This window comes from Meleagris gallopavo, chromosome Z, assembly GCF_000146605.3.
Source record: "Meleagris gallopavo isolate NT-WF06-2002-E0010 breed Aviagen turkey brand Nicholas breeding stock chromosome Z, Turkey_5.1, whole genome shotgun sequence".
Taxonomy (NCBI): Eukaryota; Metazoa; Chordata; class Aves; order Galliformes; family Phasianidae; genus Meleagris; species Meleagris gallopavo.
Window position 1 is genome coordinate 7,071,042 of NC_015041.2, and position 25,404 is coordinate 7,096,445.

At 50.6% G+C, this 25,404-nt stretch overlaps 1 protein-coding gene and 1 long non-coding RNA gene across 2 annotated transcripts in view; both read left to right on the forward strand.

Moving 5' to 3' along the window:
• CNTFR (ciliary neurotrophic factor receptor) overlaps window positions 1-25,404 on the forward strand; it is a 158,139-nt gene that overhangs the window by 38,670 nt on the left and 94,065 nt on the right. The gene's annotated exons all lie outside the window — the stretch shown is intronic.
• The window catches only part of LOC116217515, a 9,180-nt gene continuing 3,869 nt past the window's right edge, over window positions 20,094-25,404 (forward strand). Inside the window, exon 1 of the long non-coding RNA XR_004162159.1 lies at window positions 20,094-22,111. This is a non-coding gene — a long non-coding RNA (uncharacterized LOC116217515). The remainder of the gene's footprint in view (window positions 22,112-25,404) is intronic.

The window sequence follows — 25,404 nt, forward strand, 5'->3', positions numbered from 1 at the left end:
TTTAAGTCTAAAGCAATCTTCTGCCTGCTCCTTGTGGTTGGCTCAGAACAGACACATGTTCTCTTGTTCTCTTTGAGGCTGGCGCGCTGCCACAATAGTAGGAAGTTTAGTAATACTTGAGCTGGATCGATGCAAGCCCATTATCTGTGCTGCCTGGGACTTGGAAGAGACGGGGAAAAAAAATGCTCTCCCCAAACGCATCAAAGCCCTGCGATAAGGACGGGCGGCTGAGCGCTATTTATAGATGGACAGATGTCTTGCCAGAGCTCTGGTGCTGTCACTTGTTTATGCAGTTTTTGAGCATTTAGCAGTGTTTATGAGGGTCTGAAGAGAAATCTGTCCTACCTTCTGTCGGAGATGGATCCCTCCAGGCACAGCCGGTGGGTGGTGGCTCATTTGCTCGTGGGCGTTGTCCTTGTTCAGAAGAAGGGACCTGCCCTTCAGATGGCAAGAACAACACGTTTGAGAGGCTCCGAGGTGCTCTGTGATGAAAAATAAGGCATGAACAGTGATCTCATCTCCTTGCATTGCTGCAGACCCACATGGACCTTGGAGGTCTGTAGTTCAGAGCAGAACTGTCACCAACGCTGTGTCAGGTCAAGTGTGGCTGTGAGTCTTCATAGCTTGAAGGACTCCATCCTCTGCCTCCTGGAATTCTGGCTCAGGAAAGAGATTTTTCCTACTGGTAGTTAGTTAGTGTGGCCAGTGCCATTCTGTTTCATGTAAAAGTGTACATCCCTCATCAAGTAACTCACAGCACTTGAATTGGTACAAGCCATTCAGCCTCAATGTCAGGACTGGCTCCTGAGCCCAGGTTAGGTCTTGCAGTGCATGCCCATGTACATCTTCAGTGAGTGCAAGTGTCTGGGCCACTCCTCCAGCTGGCCCTCAGGACAGGCAGAAGTTTCTCCTTGCATCCAGGGGGGAGCCTTTTCTTTCAGCTACAGCACTCTCATCCTCTTGCCACACATTGTTGCAGAGCCCAGCCTAGTCTTCTCCACAACTCCCCCAACCATTTTGGTGACCTAGGCTGGATTTTCTCTAATTAACAGCTTGTTACTGGAGCTCCCAAGACCAGCCGTGGTGGTGGGCTGGAGTTTTCAAAGCAAATGCTTCAGTGGCCTGGGGCTGCAGGAGGGAAGGAGGTGCCTGCAGGAAGGCTTAGGGTCCCAAACCTGACTATGTATTTTAACACATCCTCTACAGGATGCCTCATTCCTGAGCTAGGGAGCAGGGAGATTTCTGCTCCCTGTAATGTGATCATCTTCACAGTTTTTGCAGAGTGCTCTGAGCATCCCTTGCTCTCCATGTAACTTCAGCCAGACTCCAGGGTGCCACTTTGCTCTGACCGTATATTCCTCTGACTAGTGGGCAAGCCAGGAAGTGGATGCCTTTGTAACGAAACCACATATAGGCTTTCAACTGGTGATGAGACTTTCTCAACTATCTGTCTAGTGAATGTGCATTCCCCAGCCTGTTTGTATTCACAGGCATGATACTTAGCTGCACAGGTGGGCCACGCATGTCCAGAAAGATGTCAGTGTCAGGAGGAGGCTTTAATGCAAGCCTTTCTGCTATTCTGTGATGGGTGGCAGGTGAGATCCTAATGTGCCAAGAGCTGTGAGGGGGTGGCTTGCAGGGTGAGGCACAGGAGATGTGGCTCAGCCAAGAGGCAGTAGCAGTGCTGGGGGTGGCTTTTTACTGCTGAGCTATAGCATGACCGTGGCAATCATTCAGTAGATGAGGGCTCTAATGGAGCCAAGCAGTGTTTTCCAATTAAAAGAAACAACCGTCAGTAATGGGGACAGCACTCCCTCTGAAATACTATATGCTCACCAGATTGCATTACAGACGCTGTGGGTCTTGGCTCCAGGAGAACTGTGACAATGGATGCCTAATGCTCTGCCCCTTAGGGCAGATGGGGGGCATATCTGCAGTGGGAGCTGCCCTGTGAGCCAAAGCTGTGTGCAAGGTAGGCACCTGCTGCATTACCCTGTGTCCTTTCCAATGGGGAAGGGGTGCCAGTGGGGACCTTCTCTCTTTCTAACAGCAGCATGGTTCCAGGCAGCTGGGACACCACTCTGCTCCAGGGCAATTAGCAGCATATGCTAGGCTTGGTGTAACAGCCTCTAACAAGTTTGGCTCAGCGCTGCCCTTCACTGAGATCACATTGCTGGCTCTTTTTTCTTCCCCTTGCCCTAAATCGTAGCACTTACATAAAAAAGGAGGGGCATGCACGTGGGGCCTGCACAATTTATGGATCAGAGATTTATATGCCGCTGGGATGCTGTATTTTTTCCCCACCGTGACACTTTATTGCCACAAATTACCAAACAGGCAAGGTTACACGAGTGACAGCAGGCAGGGCTATAAAGGATAGGAACAAACGGCAGTGGGAGAAGTACTCAGAGGAGAGGGGGAGGTCGGGCACAAGGCAGAAATAAAGCAAGGCGGGAGGTGAACGTGCGTCAGAAATCTGCCCGCGCTGCAGCGAGCTGTGTGGGTGAGGGCTGGGGAATTGGCGTGCCACCTCGCACATGTGTGCCCACACTGACAGTGCTGTGCAGCTGGGGAGCAACTGGTGGTTGGGCCCATGTCAAGGTTTGCAGGCTGTGAACCCATCCTGTACCCTGGTGATGTGATGTGCACCTGCAGGCTGCCTTTTTGGGATATGAACTGCAGGTTTTTAGTTGCAGAGAGATATTTATTTTGCATGCTGGGCTCGCTTGGTGGTACCTTGAGGGCAAAGCATCCTTAGAAAGTGAGACTTCATCTCCCTTTGAAGCATCTTCCATCCCAAGCAGTGCTCAGGCTGCAGCAGGGTGTATCCTGCAGCAGGGTTTCCCTGCTCCTGACTTCTCATCAGCAGTCAGCAAAAACATGACGTGTTATATGGAGCAAATACACCTGGCTTCTGCATGGTGGGCAGCAGACCTTGCTTTGACAAACCTAAGGGCCGTTATTCCCTCTGAAGCATCATCAGTGCTGCATTTGCAGCCCTTCCAGGCAAACCTAGTCAGTGCAGGGGTTCCCATGTTAAAGTTTTTTGCAGTCAGTTTTTCTCTGCTTGTGTTCTGGCTCTTAACCTCTCTGCTGCAGGGACGATTGGGCTTCTGGTTTGGCTTGGATGTTTGTCCCGGATTTGAAGACTGAAGGTGTGCTGATTTTCTATGCAAGCAGTGGAGAGAAGGAGATGCTCCTGGGAGATGCTCTGCTGGAGGAATGAGTGCTGGGTTTTCTAGCTGCGTGATTGCAGGATGGGGAACATCCCAGATGGCGCCTTAGGTGGGCCAGGATGGGCACTTCTGTGTTCTTAATGCATCTGAGTGGTGCTTGGAGAGAATGGGTAGTGAGCATCATCCCCTGGCCAGGGAGGTGTCAGCACTGCTGAGTGCCTGTTGCAGCTCCTCTGTGATGCGCTCCGGTTGAGCGACTCTGTCTGCACCCAGTCGCCCAAGTTAGATCAGCTTAACTTCAAACAAATGTAAGAACTGAAAGGCGCTGGAGCAGTGAGGTATTAAGGCTGCCTTTGAGCTGGGGATGCTACTCAGAGCTGCTGGGAAGCTGTCACTCCATTGTTACTGCAACAAAATGCTACCAGAGGAGCTGAGAGGTGCAGAGACAGAACTGCTTTTAGCACACAGAAATGTGCTCCATGGCCTTGGGATGTGCTGTGACAGTCCAGGGGGAGCAAGCATGGGTGCAAAGCAGTGGTCACCTGGCCCTGGCACCGCCATGGGCAATGGGGCAATTTGATGTGTGTGTTCCTCTTCTAGTAAAAAAAAAATAATAATAATGATTTCTCTTGAATCCCATTGCCATAAGCCAGGTATTTAATCTTGCTTGAAGGGAGCATCTCTAACGTACACAGGGCATTGCAAACAATGGTAAGCAATCAATAGGCTAAGTCCTGAGGTCTCTTACCCAGACTTTGCTGGGGTAAAGGTTGACAAAGTGCTGAGTATTTACTCGAGGCTTCAGCCCCGTGCTGAGAGCAGGAGAAGTGATTGACAGATTTATTGATGATACATTTCTCTATGAATCCCATCTGACTGTTGCTCACAAATGCTCATTTGAGCATAAATCCTGCCTGGGTGGTGTAGCAGATAGCTGCTACTAAAGCAGAACCTGGCAGAAAGGTTTCAGATGAATCATGTATTTGGTGAAAAATAGCTTTGGATTAACAGAAATAGCTTGTGTTTCTGTGTTGTGTTTGGCAAATAGCCTCAGCTGAAGAAAGTGAAAGCCCACTTGTGAAAAAGATCAAGCGCCGGGATTTGACACGATGTTTAGATCTCATTTCAAATCGGTTTTAGGTTTTCTTCCAAAATCAAAAAGCCAGACAAGCTTCAGAAGATCCCTCTGAAACCCTTTCATTCCTCGCCCTCTGCTTCTGCTGCAGCGCGGAGAAACGTGGCACTGCTCGCACAGCTCGCTGTCAGCTCTGACTTCATCTGTTTTCCGCTCAACCTGCGGTGTGAAGGCTGTATTTTGGTGCAGGCTGAGCTATGTTGGGCTGCCATGGGGCACTTCATACTCACTCCAGAAAAAAATAAGCCACTTCCATGCCATGTTTTTCTCTTGTTGCATTGATGTTTCTTTGCTTTGCGCCCAACTGCAGCTCTCTACCTCTGCCGCAGCACCTGCTTGCGCCCGTGATAAGTGCCATAGGAAATCTCTCAGACAGATTTGTGCATGTGTGTATGCCTCTCTAAGTATTTCCCATTAATTAATGGAGGCTGGAGTCTGTCGTCTGTAACGAGCGCTCACTGGTGGGTGATGAATAGCAAGATGGCAGTGAGAGCTGGGTGAGCTGCTGCTGCTGGCGCTGGGCTTGGGAGAGCAGCAGTTGTACCTGGGTGAGAAGACAGGGGTGGAAAGTAGCCAAATTTTCGCATGGCTGAAGAGGAGGAATGGACTTGCACCGTGGTGGCCATCCCAGTCCCATGGAGTTGTTGTCTGGAACTCTGTTTGCCAAGCAGAGACCTTGTGCTCTTCTCCTGACCTCTGCTGTGCTTGGTTTTGCTGCTGCTCCATCCCCAGAGAAGGATCCATGTGCCCACATTTAATTTTTGTGCTCCAGCAGCACCTTCCTGCAAGCTGTGCTGAGGAACCGGAGCGCATCACAGTGGTGCCAGTACCAAGTGTCCCCAGCATGCCTTACCTGCCGACAGTGGGCACATGCATGCAAGACAGATGCTTGAGGATGTTTTAGGTTCGTGTTCATTGTTGCAGCATGGTGTGAAGCTGGTCTTTATGGATGTCCTGGTGTGAGAATGTGTTCAGTGGATGTGAGTTCCTGGTGCTTGCAGCCTGTTTGATGGTAGCCAAATGTGTCCTCTACTGAGTCCAAAGTTTGTAAGTTAGAACACTGTCCTCTGCTGCACACCGATCCAAGAGAAACAGCACTGCCCCCAAAATCTGCAGCCTCCAGGGCAGGCACAGACTGAGAGGGCAGTAGGAATAATCCCTGCAGCATCACTCTGGACCCACCATGAAAGCTGTATACTGATGATCCATTTCTGTTTAAGCTGGTTTTGGCTGCTTGCTGGGGCTCCGGCAGTAGGAGCAGGGACACTGCTTGGAGGAAAGTGTGAGTGCTGTGCACATCCTGCATGGTGACCCCCACCCCACACGGTGAGGTTGCAGGGGGAGCAACCTGCCTTTGCTGGGGAACTGAATTATCTGCTTCCCCAAGTGGGGAAAATAATAATAATAATAATAATAAAAAGTGCCTTCCACTAGGTCATGAGCCATTACCTCGAGGGGCCCTTCATCAGCTGATGAATTCTACTTAATAAAATAAATACTGAGAGAAAATGTAATTGGATTTCATTTATTACCCAGTTCCGCCTAGCAGCCCCAGATTATACAAAAGCAATTAGAGAAAGCTCTCCATTAATAGCTATCTTCAAGCCGCCCAATGGGCTCATTCCATCAAACCTTCTGGCTCGTGTAATTTCCTTTCTTGGAGCTGGCTCCTGGCTGGGGGAGGGATGTGGGGTGCCCAGCACCATTGCCAGCAGCCTGTAAACAACAGCAGCCCTGTTTCCATCACCCTCGTGTATGCTTAGTTCTGCAAAAGGATCTCCTGATCTGGGGAGGGAAGCCAGAGCACCTGGGTGGTTTGGCTGAGGGTTGGGCTTGGTTGTGCCTTCTCTGCGCTGGGAGCACCCCTTAGCCATGTAGTCAATCCGTCTGGGTTGGCAGCAGGAATGTGGAGCCCTGCAGGGGAATTCGATGTAATCCTGTCCCCCTCAGGATACAGTTGTTCTTGCCAGTACTGATTCTCCCTCTAATGCTGGCAGTTTGCACATCAGCTCCTGTCAGCCAACTGGTGAGATGCAGGAGAGCATTCCTGCTTCCATGCGTTCTGCTGGGATCAGGAGGACCAAAGACAACCTGCAGGTTAGCCTGTAGCAGAGGCTCTGTCCAGTATCTCAGCTCCTGGTCACTCTTAACAAGGCTGGATGAGGAAACGTGCTGACAGTGGAGCTGGCTTTCAGATTCTGGTTGATCCCAGTGCCCAGTCTGGAGTGGAGTGGGAAGGATGTATTTGTTGTGTATACATCAGCAGGTGAATGCTGCATGGCAGGAGGTGAGGGATGTGCTGGTTGGGCATGAAGCCATGTGTCATGGGGAGAGGTGATAAATGCTTGGCACAGATATGCATGTTGCTGTGTGGGTACTTTTCCCCACAACACATTGGCTCATGTCTGAAGTCTGCTGATGAGGGAGATGAGGCTTGGCTGCTTGCTTTCTTTATAGGCTTGGGACTGTAGGAATGGCCCATGACAAAGCCAGCAGCACTGTCTTTACCTTCTCAGGGCTGAGGGAGATCAAGGGCTCAGCTCAGCCTTGCTTGTACCACTGGATTTTTTTGCATTCTGTGGTACGAACAAAAACAGCTCCTACCCGTGACGATGAAGACCACCTTACTCTTCCTCTGCACACGTGGACCCATTTAGCAGCCTTGGAGAACAGTTGTCCTGCCATGCTGCCTTGTGTTGGGTAAGGAGTGCTGTCACAGATGCACCCATGGGCAGTGCCTGTCTAATGAAGGATATCTGTTCAGGAGAGAAGAGAGTTAAGTGCTGGAGACCATGAGGGAGGGGATGTAGTTGAGACATAACAGTGCAGAGAGAGGGGGTTGATCTTAGCCATTGAGGTGGCTGACAGCATAGGATCTCTGTTATTGGAGGGGGAAATGGTTGGGGCATGAGGAGATGAGTCTACTGATCTGAGAGGAGGGCTGAGGTGTGGAGGAGGCAGGGGAGACCTTTCCAGTGGGAAATGAGGGAGGTGAAAGATCAGAGAGCAGCTGTTGATCTGGAAATGCAGGGATCCAGTTGGAAGCTTTTTACAGGAATGGCACACTTATTAAAGCCACTCATCTGCTTTGCCTCTGCAAACACAGTGATTGCTGAAAGTTGGGAAGCTTTTCTGACTGGGCAGCCATTCCTTCCGGCCTGGGAATGACTCTGGATTCAGCTCTGTGATGGCAGGAAAGGCTGTGAAAGACACAAATCCACCCTCCAGAGAAGAAGGGACCTTCTTAGAGCTGTTTTTTCAAGCCATACAAATGCAGTGACCATGCAAAACCTTCCTTTTCATCTCACTGTTTATTTTTTCACAGGGCTTTTATTTATACCCTCTTAACATCCGTGCCGTTAAAGCAGCCTTATTAGGATGCTGCCCTTCACCAAGGAACTCTGCTCTCGAAAAAGAGCATTAAAGATTCAACAAATAGCTGAGAATTGGGATTGATCCTAACCTCCCATAAATGGGAGTACCTTCCCCCATTAATCAGCCTTGGTTTTCACTTACAGGATGATGGCCTCAGTGCTACACTTCTTCAGGACTAAAAGCACGTTAAATATTTATCACAGCTGAGTATTCACTTCCCCCTCTATTGCCAACTGTGCTCCACCGCATAAGCCTGCGTCGGCTTGACAGGTTGTGTAGTGAGGTGGCATGCCATTAGGAAACCTCTTGTGCCAGCATGCTCCAGTCATTTGCTGTGCTAAGCACGGAGAAATGGTGGCATCTCTCATCTTGAAGCATGGTCAGCATGGGATTGTATTATAAAGTCTCGCTGCCTGCATTTGCACTGGTAAATTTAACATGCCCAGGTCTGCTCTTGAGCAGAGGCTGGTGGTGATGCGTGCTCAGCATCCGTGCTCCTCTGCTGCCATTTAGCCTCCAAAATGGGATGATAACCTCCACACTGCTTAGCAGAGCAGCCCAGTGTCTTTGCTGAGGCTTTGCCTCACGCCACCACTATTGCTGGCCGTTCAGAGTGTGGCATTGCGTTACAGTGCTAGGAAATGCTCCCTCGCTTATGGCTGTGCACATGGCTCCGGTGCTGTCCTGCTGCTCTGGAGGAAGCCGGCAGCGCTCTGCACTTTGCTGGCATGCTGGGAGGAAGCTTTTAGTGCCTTACGAGGCTTGAAATGCCGGCAGGGTGTTTAGCGGTCCAGTTGGTCTAAACATATGCAAGAACGTCCTTGATAATTGTGCCAGGTGTGCCATAGCGTTTCAGGGAGAGGCTATTTTAGGAGTATCTCTGAGAGCCCTTTTTCCTTTTTTGCTTGCTGATTTTGACTGCCAGCATTTCTCAAAGGCAGCTCTGGCTTCAGGAGCTGCTGAGGACTTCACAGCTGGGACAGCTTGATAGCAGTGTCCTCGGGCGGTGCTGAAATGAGAGCCCTTCATGGTTCCCCTGCCTGGGTTATGGCTGGTAAGGAGGAGCTCCCTATGATGCTGAGAAGAGTTTTGCTTCTTGGGGCATGCTCCACTTGGCCAACCCCGCAGCTGCAATTGAGCTGTTGTTGCTGGGTTAGTGCTTTTTCTTAACGCCTTGGCATCATCGTGATGCATCTTCCCCATCTCCCTCTCCCCCTCTCCGCCTCCAGCTTGAGTTGCCGATGTGCACAGCCTTGTTATAGCCGTTTACATGTACGGATGCACAATGTGTTTCATTATCCATGTATCAAACTTGTTTTGCTGCTGTCACGCACCAGAAAAGTTAAACACGTCTGATCAAAGGCATGTAAACACAGCTTCAAAACAAATGCCCTTGAGTCCTGCCAAAAGCACAGAGCTGTCTCGAGCAAACCCCCATCTCCTGTTCCCACATGTGCACCTCCCGCTCCTTCTCCAAACAGGAATGTGATGCCAGGTGGTTTCTAAGAGCTGCAAGCACTCGGTGGCAGTGGGACCAGTTGTCATCTGGCCAAGCAAGCGTGGCCATGGAGCACTGCCATGGGGCTGGGGACTGACTGGAAGTGGGGGCGGCTGGACGCATCCTTGGACCCATACTGAGAGGGGAAGAAAAGAGATGTTCAATGGAGGGACCAGGGATGGTCCCAAAGTAGGAGCTGCTTCTGCTCTGCCATTTTTATGCTCCTCAGTTACTGGGAAAGGAGAACAGAGGCATGCATCCCTGGCTCAGGGTCTCTGATGGCACAAGATCACCTGTGAAACTGGAATTGCTAAAAGATGGGGAATTTTCCCACTTTTCAATTCTGGAGGCTTCTGTGCTGTCAGCATGTGTCATTGTGGACTAGTTGACTTCTCACTTTAGTACAGCCTACAGGAAGACTAGATATGTTCCTTGAATGGGGATGGAAATCCATGGGATTTTGCAGGCTTCAAGGGCAGGTGTTTTAAGAAAACACTAGCTCCCTTGAAATAAGCCAAAATCCTATTCAGTGCTTGGCTATGAGCATGAACAGAGGGTAGTTTGGGAATTCATAAGCTTGTGAACTGACCCAGACACTGGAAATTAGTTGCCCGAGGTCTTTGCCAAATGCCTTTGAATAATGGATGTGTCAGAACCAGATGGGATCGCAAATGGTGAGTTATTGCTGCCCAGTGCCTTTGCCAAGTCTGTGGGGTTTGTCCCCCAGGCCAGCACTGCATGGTACCCCTGGCCAGGTTGCCACATGTAAGGTGATGCAATGAGCTCCCTTCATCACACCCGGCTGTGCTAAGGGGACAGATAGAGTGCAGCCATCCACTGCCGTGCTGCTGGACAGTGCGAGCAGGTTGCGAAATGCCCTGCAGGCAGTGGGACGTGGTCAGAGGTTAACGATGGTGTCAGCCTTCATAAATCATCCATAATGAGGCTTGGGAAAATGATGGTTTGGAGCCTGCCATGCACAACCGCGCTGAGCTGTCTTTCCTTGCCTTTGGACTTTGTTCCCATTCAGTTTTTTAGGGCTATTTGGGGGGAACCTCCGCATGCCCGGAGGTGCTGGAGACTTTCCCACCACTTTGACTAATGAGTGGTTCTGGGTTCTGCCTGCACCACTATTGTGGCGGTGGCTGGCTGATTTGCTGAAGTCTAAATACATTCCACATTTTTTGTCCCCATGATTTTGTCACCTTAGTTTTGTCCCCAGCAGAAGTCTCAGGCTGGAAGGCATTGCCCATGTCTTGGTACGTGGCATGATGCTGCTATGGTCAAGCTTGATGTGCTCGAGCCATGGGCCAGTCAAAGAGTCATGGGACCTTCTTTCAGAGTGCCATCCCAGCATGGGAACCATGAGATGGGGACATAATCAAGTCAAAGCAATTGGGGAGAAACTCTTTTGTCCGGGATGGTGGGACCCCAAGAAAGGCAGAAGAAGGAAGAAGAGGAGGTCAGTGAGATTCCCTCAAAAAAACAGATCTGGGTCTGATGATGGTGGGCTGCTCTGGACCATGTGTGGTCCCCAGAAAAGCTGACAGCCACCAGGATGGAGGGAGGAGCACAACACGAATGCAGTGAGTATTCCCGTATTATTTATAAAGTTCTGCCACAGCCCTGGAAGTGTTGGGACTCTCAGAAAAGCTGAAGGAATGCACTAATTAAAGAACACAATGGGAATGTAAATTCGGAAAGATCCCCAGAGGGATGCAGCCCTGAGGGGGAGCTAATTTGCCATTCCTGCTCCTCCCCTGCAAACTGGCTGAGGCACTGGAGCAATTAAGGAGGAATTTGAGTGTTAAATATAATCTGGAATTGTGTTTTGGGTTTTTTTTGTAATTAGTTTATTTTTCTCTTGGGTAACTGTGTTTCCAGTTCCGTAATTGGGACTTTAACCCGCTGTTCTGCTAGGATTAAGGAGAAGTTTGGGGGCTGGTTTGGGGTGATTGTCTGGTGTTGAAAACAGCTTCAGGTACGTGTCACCAATGGGATGGCACATCCCCTCTTGGGAATTGGCATGGCTGGATGGAGCTGTCCCACACCTAGTGAGCCCCAGGCCAATTTGGGAGTCTCCTGGTGGGTGGCTTTTGGGGCTGTGAGCACCAAACTGGTACTCGCAGGAAGAAGACATGGCACTGGGGCAGGGCTGTTCAGATCTGGTGAGGGACAGCCCCTGCCTTTGATGTGAAATGTAGGTTGTCAGAACTGTCTCCTGAAATCAGTCCTAAGAATGTACTTGCTGTTTGTTCATTGCCTTTATTTTTTTGCCTACCCATTTCTTTTCTGCATGGTTTGTTTCCCTTTCTTTGACTTGTTTTACCCTTTCAGGAAGTAAATGCAGTTGCTATCATTTGACTTATGGCCAGAAGGGCTGATTCAAGGTAGTGGCTGCAGTGTATTTGTCTTTTTCTGTAAACTTCATGCAGTCCAGGGTGAGAAAACAGCCTAAGAAACTCCATTGGGGATGTGAGTAACACAAAGACATGCTTACCTGTGGTGGGATGACCATCACCTCCTGTTGTATTTGGTATTGAGATTTTGGTTTGGCCATGTGTCTGTGGCTGAATTTGCAGTTGAGTGAGGAGTTTGTGTTCTTAGGTGTTAGGTTTTTCAGTTGTCATCATCTTGAACTGACCCTTTGACATATTTTGTGTCAGAAGATGTGCCCACAGCTTGCAGAATGGCTTGGAGAAGTAAAGCTAATGTGATCGCTGCAGTGGTTTTGTTGCTGGATCATGTGGAGATGATGCTCCTGATGTCTGGCAGGAAATAGTATGTTGCAGGTTCCACTCTCGTTTTTATTCTTCTGATTATCTTAAATATTTAGGTTATTTCTTCCATCAGCATCGATTGCTAAAAATTCTCATCCATTGCATGCTCCTATTTGGCGAGGGAGAGTAGGACTCTCCAAACTGACACTTGAAAATACGATCCGTGCCCTCCTGTGATGTGAATACCCTCAATACTAGCATTTTGCAAGGCTGTGGGTGCAGAATTGCTAATGTGCTCAGTACCTCATCCTAAAATAGCATCCTCAGTCCTCGCCCCACAGCACTTGAATTCAGTCTCCTTGTTGTGTATCCCCTGCCTGGGGATTTCTCACTGTTCCCCATCCTCTATTCCCATCTGGATCCAATTGCTGCATATAATAAGAAGTCACCACCAGCCCAGGACCCCACTGTCACCACGGTCCCCATCTCCCATGGTGGAGGAACAGGATCGGGGTTTCGGTAGTGTTAGGAGGTTCTCACTGGGAACCAGAGCTCTCCCAGCAGTCCCTCTGCATTTAGTGCCATTTGTTCTGGTTTATTTTTCCAAAAATAAATGTTGCTTGAAGGAATACAAAAACCTGGGAGAAAACAGTTTGTGGGGAGGCTGGGGAAACAAATATTTAGAGCTCTCACAGGGTCCCACCTCTAAAAAATACAGGATTATAAATCCTTCTATCTCTGTCCTGCAGGACCTACAGACTGCCCCTGTGGCCTGTGCTGGGCAGTGTGGGGAGGCAAAACAGCGCAGATCAGGTTTTTCCCTGCATTCTGAGAGGGGAGGTCAGAGAGCCTTTTCACCCTCCGAGGGGCTGGAAGCTGCCACACAGCCTGGAGCAAACCCACACCTCACAGGTCTGTGTTTGGAGCTTGCTGTTCCTTTACTGCCTGCAGCACCAGGGAAAGCCTTTTGGGGGCTGGGCTGAGACCTGCCAACACTCAGCTTCACGTTCATGGTGCTTTCCTGTGTGACCTCCAGCCCTGAGGCGTCCCATTCCCCCCTCCCTCCCAGCTCTACTGTGGATAATTCTCCCTTCCTCTCTCCCTCACCATCTGAAGTTAGTTTCCTCTAGCTGACAGGGGTCAGGAGGACTCGGGTGCTGTGGACTGGACTCATGTGCTTTCCTGGACTGGCGCCTTGCATTCCTCCTGAGCGGCCAACTGGATGCTGGACCTGGACCCCTCCTGGGATGCTGCACTGAGTTGTGCAACGCCGGACGCTCTTCCAGGCCCTTGGGATCTCTTTGGGACAGAGCCCTTAATGGCTTCCCTATCACCTAGAGTGATTTAATGGAGGGTAGCAGCCTGCACTGCCTCTGCTAGAAACACTGAGCTTAGCATAGGAAAAGAGTCTGGGCTTGCCATTCTGCTGCTGCCTGTGCTCACATGGATTTTTGGGGGATGCTGTGATGAGGGATGAGAGCAAAAGTGCACCCTTCCTTACTGGGCTGCACAGCTTTTCTGTTGGCAGGAAAACTAGACTTGATCTAGACAAGGATAAACCCAAGATTTAAAAGCGAGGAGCAAATGCTGTGGGCTGGGCTGATGATTGCTGTTGGTGCTCAGTCCTGTCCTGAGCTAACACAGTGCTAATTTGGGACAGCAGCTTGAGTCTCTGCCCTGCTGCGACAGTGCTCATCCTAAGTAGTAAGATAAACACTTTGGAGGATCTTGGAGAGGGACAAGGTAAGCCTGGGTAGGCTGTTTGTAAAGCTTTGTGCGCTCACACCCTCTCTAGCAGCTCCACACTCTCCCTTTTGCCCAGTACCCAGGACAGGATTATCCACGCTAAGCTCCCAACCACTCCATCACATTCCATGGGCCGTGCTGACCACATCTCTACAGGCAGTGCAGAGGAGCTGGTTGGAGTGTGCCAGTGACCCCCACCCCACACTCTCCCCCCTCGCTGCACCCTCCTGCTTGCCAGCCCTGGCCGCAGCACCTCTGGGCACTGACAGCCCGCAGCACGGAGCCTGTGCTGTCACCCAGCACTTTGTTCGCTGCATCTCCAGCCCTTTGCTGTGTGCGTTTTATGGTGCCTCTGACAACCTGCTGACATCCACATTTATTTTAGTTTTTCGAGTTTTGCTCCGCTGCCTCCATCATCCCAAAGCCTAGTACCAGGTCCAACTCCCTCTTAGCAGTGACTTCTTGCCATCCCTCACTGCTCTGCAGAGCTCTGCAGAGGGCTTTAAGGCTGGCCCTGTGTGTCCTGAGGCTGACACAGTGCACTGGGGCAGCTGCCCGTGCTGGCCCCAGGATTTACTACAGGCGGTTTGTTTTCCCAAGGAAGTCGGTTATCCAAAATAGCATCTGGTTTTTATGAGCTCTGATCAAATAAGGTGGTATGAGTGTGTGTGGGTGGTGTTTTTATGTTTGTATACATGTTGTTGGTTTGAGGGTTTTTTTAAGTTTTAAAGTCTTGTAAATATATGAGTTGCTTAACTTCTTCATCTCTTGTGACCGTGGTTTTGTGAAATGACTGCTGGATCCAGAAGGCAAGCTGTATCTCTGATCTGAGCAAAGGGCAGTGTGGATAAGTACCCTGCAATGTGTTAGCATTGGCAAGACGACTTCACGTTGGATACTAGGAAGAATTTCTTCTCAGGAAGAGTGGTCACGTACTGGAACAGGCTGCCCGGGGAGCTGGTGGAGTCACCATCTGTGGAGATGTCCAAGAACCGTGGAGATGTGGTACTTAGGAACATGGCTTAGTGGACAATATTGGTGTTAGGGGGATGGTTGGACTAGATGACCTTAGAGGTCTTTTCCAACCTTAATGATTCTATGATGATTCTATGATACTGTTATTTTCAACACCAATGCAGAATTTCTCTATAGTGCCTTATCCATGGCTGGAGGCAGTTGCCTATGGAAGCCATGGATGAAAACCAGGTAATTTTGCAAGCAACTTGCTGGCCCATTGGAACTATTCAACAGACAGTAACAGTGATGTAATGTGTTTTGTGGAGTCTGAGCTCACTTTGCAAATAATTTGCCTGGGATAAAAGAATGTTCGAGGCTTGAATGTGCTTTTGTGGGCAGAGCTGCAAAGGAAAGCTGTGTGCAAGTGTCCAAAGGGGCCCTGGGCTTTCCTCAAATCCTGCGTTGAGGAAATGGTAAAAAGGACCAGAGGGAGACCTGCTTGTGTTTGTTTCTTCTAAAGCTTCAGCTGAATGGAAGAAAAAGAGAAATGAAAATATGACTGTTTGGTATTGGTATTAAGAGGGATTTCTTTGGAGAAGATTGGAGAGGGGAAGAGAAATCACCAAAAAATAATACAGTGGTGGATGGTACTCTATCTGCATCCCCTTCGTTAATGGAGGATTAATAAGTGATGTGCTAATGGTGTACGGGGACCTGGTTATTTGTGGCTTCCTATCTGGGTGGGTTTAAAAGTGTCTGCAGAGCCATCTCATCTCATATATATTTCAGTGCCATCATCTCCCCTCTTCCTTTCCAACCCTTCTTCCACGTGTCAACCCCTCCACTCCTCCTGCACTGGCCCAGGAGTGGAACATGGGGCAGTCCCCTCCTCATGCCACCGTGGACGCGTCCATCTCCTGCAGGTCCTGCTGGTGCCTTTGGTACAGCCATCCCGGCCAGGGCTGCCCTCCTGCTGGCCCTCTCCCCAGCAGCTCTGTGAGATGCTGGTGGTTAATCCTGTCTCCTGCCGAGCCCACCCTGCTGACGGGATCACGGCACATCCTCAGCTCCGGATTTGTTTTTCATTTCCGCTCTCTCCTCTCACCCCCCTTTGAGACGCAGGGGTTTGGCAGAAGATCCCCTCACCCCCTTTGCTTTCCCGCAGAGAATCTTGTCTGGGGGGGGTGATGTCTTAGCGGTGATGGGGGTCTGAGACAAAGCCTCTGGATGTCTTCTCAGGGAAGACATTAAAAGCCAATCTGTGCCTTCTCCCTCCTTGCTGCTCCCTGAGGATCACCACCAGGCTTCCCCAGCCCCTTCCTTGTTCTGCTCTTTAGTTTTTCCCACAAATCTTTTCCAAAAACTGATGCAGGAGGACAAGGCGAAGCATCACCCCTATGAGTCAGACCAGCAGTGTAGCTGATATTTCCATTACTACTCGCTGGAACCAGAATTTTCTTTGCAATATGAGAAAAGCAGTGCCTCCATGCTAGGGGATTGCCTTCTTGTTGGGCTGTGGGATCCGTGGGTGATTTAGCATCTGCACCCAGACCTTGCCTGAGTCATTCCCAGCTCAGTGCCAGGTGTCCTGGAGGCATCTCTGAAACACTGTCCATGTTACGAGAGTACGATGCTACACCCAGACACTTGCTTTATGAAGACAGGAGTGGCTGATGCTTCACGCAGTGAAATTCTCCTCTTTCTGCTATGGGAACAGCTGTGAAGCAGGTTTTGTAATGGGGAGGTGTTGGGGGACAGGGACCCATGTGTGCGTGTGTTTATAAGGGAGATGGGAAAGGTAAAGCCTCCTGACAGTTTGACAAAGAGCTTAAGAAAATAGAGCCCTGAGCTCTAATTGAAAGCCTGGATGCTGCTTTACCCAGAAAAGGCTACTTATGTTTGTGCTGCTGCAGTTATTTACCCAGTGTCTCTGCCAGCACACGTTTGCATCTCCCAGGAGCAGCTTGCTTTCACAGGAGCACAGCTGGGATGCAGGAATACTGGGGCTCCAGGATGATGGGTAGCATCCATACCTTTCTGCACCAAATCCATTCTTGTGTCTGTGGCTTTCTGGGTCTGTTTTGCAAGCCGTCCCCCTCCTTTGTGCATTTCTTACCTTTAGCTCCAATATTTCTGGAAAGCAGGTGCAAAGTTTTCATGGGAAATTGTCACAAAGTATTTGTTCAACTCTGGTCATGCTTGGTGGAGGAACAGGCCCAGGAGTCTCCACTCAATTATTTGCCCATCCAGATAAGAGATAGCTGTCGTATGTTGCACACTTGTTTTTCCCAGTCTCTCATATGGGATGAGGTGAGCAAAAGTGAGGATTAGTTAAGCTGTGACAGTTCATTAAACTTCTTGGATTTCTCTGCATTTCCTCTTCAGACACTGCTTTATGTATGTGTGTGCAGATATTCTGTGACAAGACAGCAGTGGACATTTTCATGATTTCAGTTTCCAAAAGCCCTTATCTGTATGCGGAGCCCAGAGAATGCCTCTGAAAACTGCTGCATTTCACTGCTTCTGTTTCTAAAAGCCTGTGGAAGCAAAGTTCATTTTTCTTGGCTTTTTTTCCTACCTTGAAGCAAACCTCTTTTTTTTTCTCTTTTTTTTAAGTCAAAAACTCTTGGCTTACATGTGCAAAACTTGGTGAAATTAATGGGAGCCGTGCCCTGAGTTTCCTGCGCAGCTTTTAAATTCTCTGACTTGTAAACAAGGAGTCTGGTTTGCAGAGGGCTTTCAAGCCTACCAGGATAAAATCCTGAAGTTTGAAGATAAAATGAGGGATGCTTGCAGTGCTGCCCTGCTCCCCTGCTAATGACCTTTTGCATTAACTGCTGTGCCTAGAGCCTGGCACCGAGAGAGGTCAGAGTACTATGCATTCCTAGGCTTTGCAAGGACGCTGTGGTTTTGAGACTCCGTACAGTTTTAGCAAAAGTTTGGGTGTCCTGTTGGGTCACCTGGCATGGGAACATGCTCCTGCTTGTGTTTTTCCAGTGTGAAAACTGCTCTTTCAAGAGAAATTATTTGCATGCAAGGCTGTGCTGCCCCACGTTGGGCTTCACCCTGCGCGGAGCACAGAAGGGGCAGCTGAAGGGGAAACGTGTGAGCATCTCTGTGCGGCCACAGAAATCTCATTTGATCCTCTGTGGTGGGAAAGGAAATGGAGCAATAACCCAGGACAGTTTAATAGAGTTGGGGTGAAATACGGCTGTTTTTGTTAGCTGGTCTCTTTGCAGTGAGGGCTCTTTAGCCCGTTTTGTTGTGCTTGGCTCCGCTCTGGATGTTGGCACCAGCTGCTCTGCAGGTGCACATGTCTTTGGCAGGAAGGAGCTGGGATTTGGGGATTCGCCTTGGTTGGGCTGGGGAAAAGAGGAAAAAAGCAATGAGAGATGGTGTTTGTCTCTTGCAAGAGAGGGAGACTCATCAGGGGAGCGGAGGCATCATGGAAAGGAAGCAGATTTAGCTGCCCCATGATGGGAAGAAGGCATTTTTGGGGAGTGTGTTTTGTGAGGACCAGCACCCTGAAAGGGAAGAGCGTGGACTGGAGGTTGCCCTTCATTCGGGTTTAAGCAGGAGATTTTTGTGTGGCTCATCACCTGCCAAGCTGTGGGATCTCACCAAGCCCTGGAGTAGTGGGGACCTGGAGCTAGGCTGTGCCATCCCTCTCCTCCAGGCTCACCCCATCCAGACTCCAGCTCCACACCATCCTCAGAGCAGACTCATACTGGGAGCCCCCAGGCAGGGGCTGTTTGGCCGCTCAGGGAGAGGAGGGGAAGTGTCCAGCATTTTCCCCCAGCAAAACCCCACAGTCGAGCCAGCAGTGGCAGACCTCCGAGCGCTGGCAGGGACCCAAGGCGTACTTTCTTCCTGCCACCCTTTCAAATTAAGAAAACGATTCATTTTATTTCTTTAATTTTCCAAATGGAAGTGAATTGGCCGTGCTGGCAGGTGCCTGATGGATGTTCCCTGCCACCTTGCAGAGGGGATGGAGCTCACCCACCATCCTCCTCCTCCTCCTGCACAGGCTCCACACCCAGCACGGCCGCTTGGGACACAGGGACCACTGGGAGCAGAGATGGAGTCCCACAGTGGGAAACACAGTGTCAATGATGAGACTTTTCAGTCCTTTGGGGTTGCAGAATGTGACAAAACAAGCTGCAATCCCTATCAGCTCCCCCTACTCAGTGTTTTATGAATGTGGCTTTTCCCCTTGCTTTTATTATGCTTACTGGAGTGTTTCTCATGCATCTGCATAGCCCCTTGCCTGCCTCAAGGGGACACTGTCAATAAATGGCATCCGCTTCACCAGGCAGACAGTGAGAAGGGCTGAGTGCGCCGTGCGAGGATGCGCAGAGATGGGATGCTGACGTTGCCCAGTACCTGGATGGTGCAGTGCTTGCTCTCTGGCTCTGCTGACCTCGGTGCTGGGAGATGGCGGGGTGAAGATTATCCCATCTATAATGGCAGCAATTACCAAATCTATAGACTGCATCAGTGACATAAACTGCAGAGGACGGGCGGAGCACATGACGTGTAGTTAGGTCTGACTGCCCAATCTCTGTTAAAGATGCCTTCCTAATCTCTTGCAATGTAACTTCTTTTTTCTACCTGCTGCTGTTTTTCTTTGTGCTGTCTTATGCCTCACCTGCCCTCCATGGGGTCCTGGGGTGCACAGCAGCTCTGGATGCACTCACAGCCCTGTTAGCCACTGGAGCATCATTGTGTTGTGGTGGCGGTTGCAGCCTGGCTATTAAAAGAAGCAGATTTATTGGCCTTTTGATAGGAGAAAAAGAAATTCTGCTCACCTCACCTCTTAGGAAGGAAAGTCTTTTTAAACACGCTGTTTCCTCAGGGATGAACAGCTGCTCCTCTGCTCATGGAGTGTGGGTGTTTTTGGTTATGGGGAAACTGAGGCACGGCGTACTTATGTGATGCAAGGCTGCTCTGCTCTGTGCAAACCTCCAGGGTGATGGGGTGCTGCCAGACCCTTCTCTGAAGAGCTCTGTGCCAGCATCCAAGGATGAGCTTTGCAACACTGCAGCACTTGAGAGCAGCAGGAAACAAGGCTTAGAAGCATGCCCTGCCCATGGAGATAGAAGCTCTGCTCTCTAACGGTGAGGTACATTCTATCTCTTGCTAATTCTGGGATAAAAAGGAAATTCAGCAGCTGGGTTTTGTAATCCTGTGCGGGTGAGGTTTTCTGGGAGACGCTGGCACCAGGGATGTGACAACTTAATTGCAGAGAGTTCTCTGGAGGGGGAGCGGAAATCAATAGGTGTTGGTAAGGTGCTCATTTTGAGATAAAGTCTATTTGTAAATTACAGTCATTTGTCTCCTTGCTGCCTCCAGAGCAGTTAATTGTCCGTTGCCCGAGGTCCAGAAGGGTGCTGGGTTCTGCCCTGCAGCCCGAGCACAGGGTGCCCACAGTGCAATGGGCAGAGTGACCGGCCCTGCAGGCTGGAGGTTGTGAATTCATGCCCTAGTCTGTGTCCTGTAATCCCTTTCCTGGCTGGGAGGAGCTCAGACTATTTAGTTACCAGGGCACAGAGGGCTGGCTGCAGGGTGTGTGTCTCCCAAAGGGCAGCCCTAGACTGGAGAGAGAACAGCCAAAAATACTCTGCTGCTTTGGGCACTGCCTTACAAGGCTGGAGCGCAGTTTGTTAAGCAGAAAACACATCAAAATGAGAGACTGTGTTTTGTGCACTGGGATAAAGGAGCACAGCTGCTCTGCCCCAGTGGGTGCTGGAACAAACCTGCTTCCTTCCCAGTTCCTCCCCAGCTCTGCAGGATCAAAGCCCTCCTCATGCTGATGCTACTCAGACTTTGTCCTACAGATCAGCTGTGTGCTTTGGTAAGGGACATGCTACACACAGGAGATTAAGGACAAGTTGTTGCCCCTGGATGTGACACAGAGGGGCTTCTGGTCCACATTTGGCATCGCATGGATGGGCAAACAGATACTCCCTGCACCCCATGTGCATGTAGCAGTGTCCAGCTTCTGAGGTGCCAGGAGTGAGTAGATCTCAGGACCACCCCCTTGCAGAGCTGCCTCAGGAAGATGGGACAGCCAGGGGTGGTGGGAAACACCTGCAGGAAGCACGTCCACCAGCCCCATGCGAGCTCTCCCAGAAATGTCTGTATCTCCATGTATTTCCAGCAGGTGGGAAGATATGAACCAACACCGCATGCTTTCTACTCAACACTTTGCTTAGGGCATCCTTTATTTTGACTCTCTTTCTCTTCTGGCCCTTCCTTTTCTTCCCAGCTGCGTGAACATGATCTCCCACAGCCCCAAATTGATGTTCCCAGAGATGGGCTCAGCACCAGCACCCAAAATCAGCAAGAGAACGGTGCTGAGAAAAGTGAGTTCAGGGAGTAGGCTGTTCCCTCCATATATTGCTCAGGGTGTTTGCTGCTCTGAGTTTGGATGCTCAGAGCCTTCTCCGGAGGGAAAGCTATTGATGGAGGCATGGCGGATGGAAGGAGCGTTGCCCAAACCTCCTTTTGGAGACTGCTTTGGAGAAACCGTGCATGCAGCAAAGTGGATGCAGAGTTGTTTTCAGGCAAGTCCAGCAGAGTGCTGTGTGCACGGGCAGGCATGCATCAAGGCGGTGAGGGCCACATGTTGTGTCTGTACGTGTGAGCACGTACAGGAGAGGGACGCCCGCACCTTGCACCGGGGCGCAGAGGAGGCTGGCTGCACGTGACGGTATCCATGCCTTGCACGCCAGCCACGTTGATCTCATGTGCTGAGCTTCTTGCAGGCACCCAAAGGAGTCATCGAGCGTGCTCTGATCGCTGCGCGCTGCCAAAATCCTCTGGAATCTGCTCCCCTGCGTCGCCCCTTCCCAGGTCAGCGGCGGGGGCTGCGGCAGCAGGTGCTGAAACCCGTCCCTCCCCGCGACCTGCCTCGCTTGCTTTTCCAGCACATTTTCCGGAGGTCAGCCGTCCCCTCCCTGCCGCTGGATTGCTTTCCTGCCCTTCCCACCTGCTCCTTCCACCCCGCAGATTGTTTGGAGAGCGGCTTTCACGGGGGTAGTGTTGGGGGAACATGAGTCGAAGGAGAAATCAATCCTGTCCTTGCTAGGGCTGAGATCTTGGAAATGCTGTTCTCCCATCCAGTGGCTCTCGAAGAATCGGGGCTGAGTGTGGCACTGCTATTTCTGGTCGCTGGCAGCTATTCCTGGCCCTGACCTGAAGCTCAGTCCTTTCCCACTCTGTGCCCATGCACGAGGGCTGAGCGTGGTGTGCAGGGCAGACAGAGAAGGCTCTAAATATCAGCAGCCGTGGGCAGCTGCTGGGAGAGGCACTGAGCAGAAAGCATCCTGGCTCCGTGGCAAGCAGCATACCCTGCCCCATCCCCTTTCCAGGGTTAGCAGGATGTTGCAGGGCCAGTGCTCTGCTTATTCCATAGGACTTTGTGAGGGGAGGGGTGCATCTGAGCTGTCCATCCACCCTGCACTTGCAGGGTTCGGTTGCTCACACACCTCCTGTGCACAAGGTGAGCTCAATCCACGTCTGCTGATGGTGCTATGCAGCTTGAAGCTTGTACATTACATTCCTCCTGCTCTCCATCCTGCTTTGATTTTCTCCGCCCTCGTTTTCTGTCCCACTGTCTTTCCAGTTTCTTTCTGCTGTCTCCTTCCCTCCCCATCTCTCCCTCGTTTCCTTCTACGCTTTTCACCTCTCCTTTTTTCTCCCCATCATTCCCACCTGCTCCCACCACTACTCCTGTTATCTTTGCCCTCCTCCTACCCCATCTCCTTTCTCTCCTCTCTGCAGCCAGGTACCGTTTTGTTCTGCACACACCAGCTGCACTGTTGTTCTTGCATTGCAGTAAATGTTTCCACAGAGCTGAGGAGATCTCCAGAGCCGCTGAACAAAGAGGCTTTTCATTTTAGCAGCGGGATAGAGAGCAGCCGTGCTGCTGGACCGAGGGGTCTGCTGTCAGGGGACTCCTGCGGCCACATCCACCCCCTGGGTGAGGATCAGGGCAGGGAGGGACGGTGCTTTGGAGCCGTTTGGGGTTTTGGTTGTTACCCCTCCGTCCTCTCCTGCTGCAAACCTGGTATAATTGTAGCAGGAAATTAAACATATGAAGCGTTAACGTGATAATTTGTGGGTTTAGGCTTCAAGGGCTGGGGGCTGGGAGCTGAGTGTGTTTCTGCTGCTCGGGGTGCTGGGAATGGGAAGAAGGCATGAGGGTAGTGATGTGTCCCCAGATATCCCCACTCTCTGGCAAAACCTCAGGGGATGCTCTCCTTCAGCTCTCTCTGACTTCAGCCCGTCTTTGGGTTCCCAGTTGGAATGATGAAGCTTTTCTTTTGGTCATATCTCGTTGCTCATGGTGGTGGGACAGGAACCAGTGGTTGCACTTGGTGCCTGCGCTGAGTTTGTCTGTTCTCTGCTGATGCTGATGGGAGACCAATTGACTTGAGACCTATGCATGTCCCATAGCCCTATCGCCAGGGGTCAGCAAAGAAAAAAAAAAGCCATCTATTTTTGGAGATGCAAGGAACTCCATGGAAAACCCTCTCCTGTGTCCATGGGGCACTGAACCCCGAATGTAATGCTGGTTCAAGAGGAACTCCTGGAGTTCTGTTCATTATGGGAGGGGTAGGTGGGTGTCTGATGTGACCACTAGGAGAGGAGTCTGGGGTCTCTGTCATTAGAGGAGGTGAGGATCAGGGCAGATCCCATCAGCATAGCAGTGCACAGGCAGGATGGAAGGTGCATGGTTCTGGGTGGACTGGAGACGCAGGCAGACAATTGAGCACGGGTGTCCCAGTGCCTTGCTTGAGCTCCTCCATGGTCTATAAAGATGGCTGGCATGAACATATTATGTTTTTTTAATTCCTTTTTTATGTCAGGCTTGGATTGTCTAATAGATGCTTGCATTGTAATTTTTTACTTTAATAGGAATCATTTGTAGAGAGATCTGCTGAGCTCAGCATCCCGGCTGGAACTTTTGCATTATCGGGAGTTGCTGTCTTTGCAGATGGATGAGTTTCAAGGATTTCTAAATACACAGGCCTATCTGTCTAAACAAAAGTTCAAATGCCGTGCAGTTCACTGGTTTGGAGCAAATGTCAAACAGGCAGGGGCTGGGCTGTCCCCGCTAAACAAACCTGTGTCCTGTTTTCTTCTGCACTAGCTGTGCCAGGGTGGTTTTCTTCCAGCATTGCCCAGCTGTGAAATTGGGGGTGAGCAAACGTCTTTAGAAAACCTGTTTAGCCTTGGGCAAGACACAGCCTGTTTGGCCTGGAGTGGAGGAAGGAGGAGGGAACATTGGTCTTCTCCACTGGCCATGGACACTCATGTTGTGTTTTCCTAAGTATATCCCAATGATGCATCCAGAACTGCTGGCTGTGAATGTAGCCATGAGTTTTAATTGTCCCGTCTTTTATAAAGATGCAGTTGTTTGCAGGAAGGTGTATCAGCTTTGGGCTGGTGATTTGCTTTGGCCTGACCCAACGCCTTGCTCCCACGGCACAGGGACTGCATATTCCCCTGTTGAGCCTGGGATGAAAGTGACAGTGGGTTGCAAACAGGTCCCAGGTCACATCCTGCACTGCTTCTTCACTCGATCCCTGGCAGCAGGCTTTGTGGGATGGAGATAGCATCCTGGCGTGGGAGACAGGAGACCTTTCTCCCCGACACCTGCATATGGTGCGATTTCGGCACGGCCTCTCGCGTCCGGTGTTTTTTGTATGTTTTCTGAGACACTTCACATTAGCTCCTTGGCCAGTGCTGGGAGGGCTGGATTGGAAAGGAAAGGGATTTTCATACTTCATCTTTTTCTCGCCGGAGCCTGAAACGTGAGCGCCTCCAAGGCGTTGCCGAATGAGGTGGTAATGTGTTCATCAGCTGGGAAATCACCGGCCTTCGGAAAAATGGGGAGGGGAGAGATGGAGAGATGTGCAGGGACTTGAACCAACCCATCCACCCTGAGACAGCCATGGCTTTGGGCTGCAGTGGAGATGCATGGAGCGTGGTGTTGTGGGGCATCCCAATGGCACTGGGGCCTCTGCCCCTGCCTCAGTTTCCCCACCACAGGCTGTGGGGTCTGTGAGGATGCGCTGGATGCCATGCCCCTATGTAGGGCTGAGGGAGGGATGGAAAGAAAAGAAGCAAACTGAATAAACAACCAGGTGCTGCTTGAAGTTGTAGTGGGGAGCCTGCCTGCCTCAGGCTGTGCGCTCACCATTGACTGTGCCCAGCTGAGAGCCAACTCCTGCATGGTGAGTTGTGTTCTGTCTAGATGTGGGTTGGATCTGCAGGACCTCATGCTGCCCACAGAAATGGTGTTGCTCTTGTTTTCTTCTCCCCAGCATACAGTGGTGCTACCGTGTACCTCCAAGTCTTCTTAGGCATAGAATCATAGACAAATCTTTTGAGTTGAAAGGGACCCTTAAAGGCCAATCAACTCCAGCTGCCCTGCAGTGAGCAGGGACATGTGCAGTTATCCTGAAGCACTTTAGTCACACTCCTGCCTAGGGCTGTGCAATGCTTGGGGCTAGCTCTGCACCAGTGTGTAAATAGATCATCCTCAAGTGCCTTCCCTTTTCAGTTTCATGAACTCTTCTTCTGCCCTCGCGATACACGAGGTAAACAGGAGCATTTGCTGCTGCCTTTCGCTGCTCACCACCCCTCCTTCCTCTTCCTGTTTATCTGCCTCCTTCACAAATTAAAGTCTCCAACTTCTCAGTCTCGCACTCTGCTCTTTCTCTACATCTCATTGCTTTTATTGCCTGTCTCTGAGCAGAAACCCTTTTCCTCTGCCTTTTTTTTTTT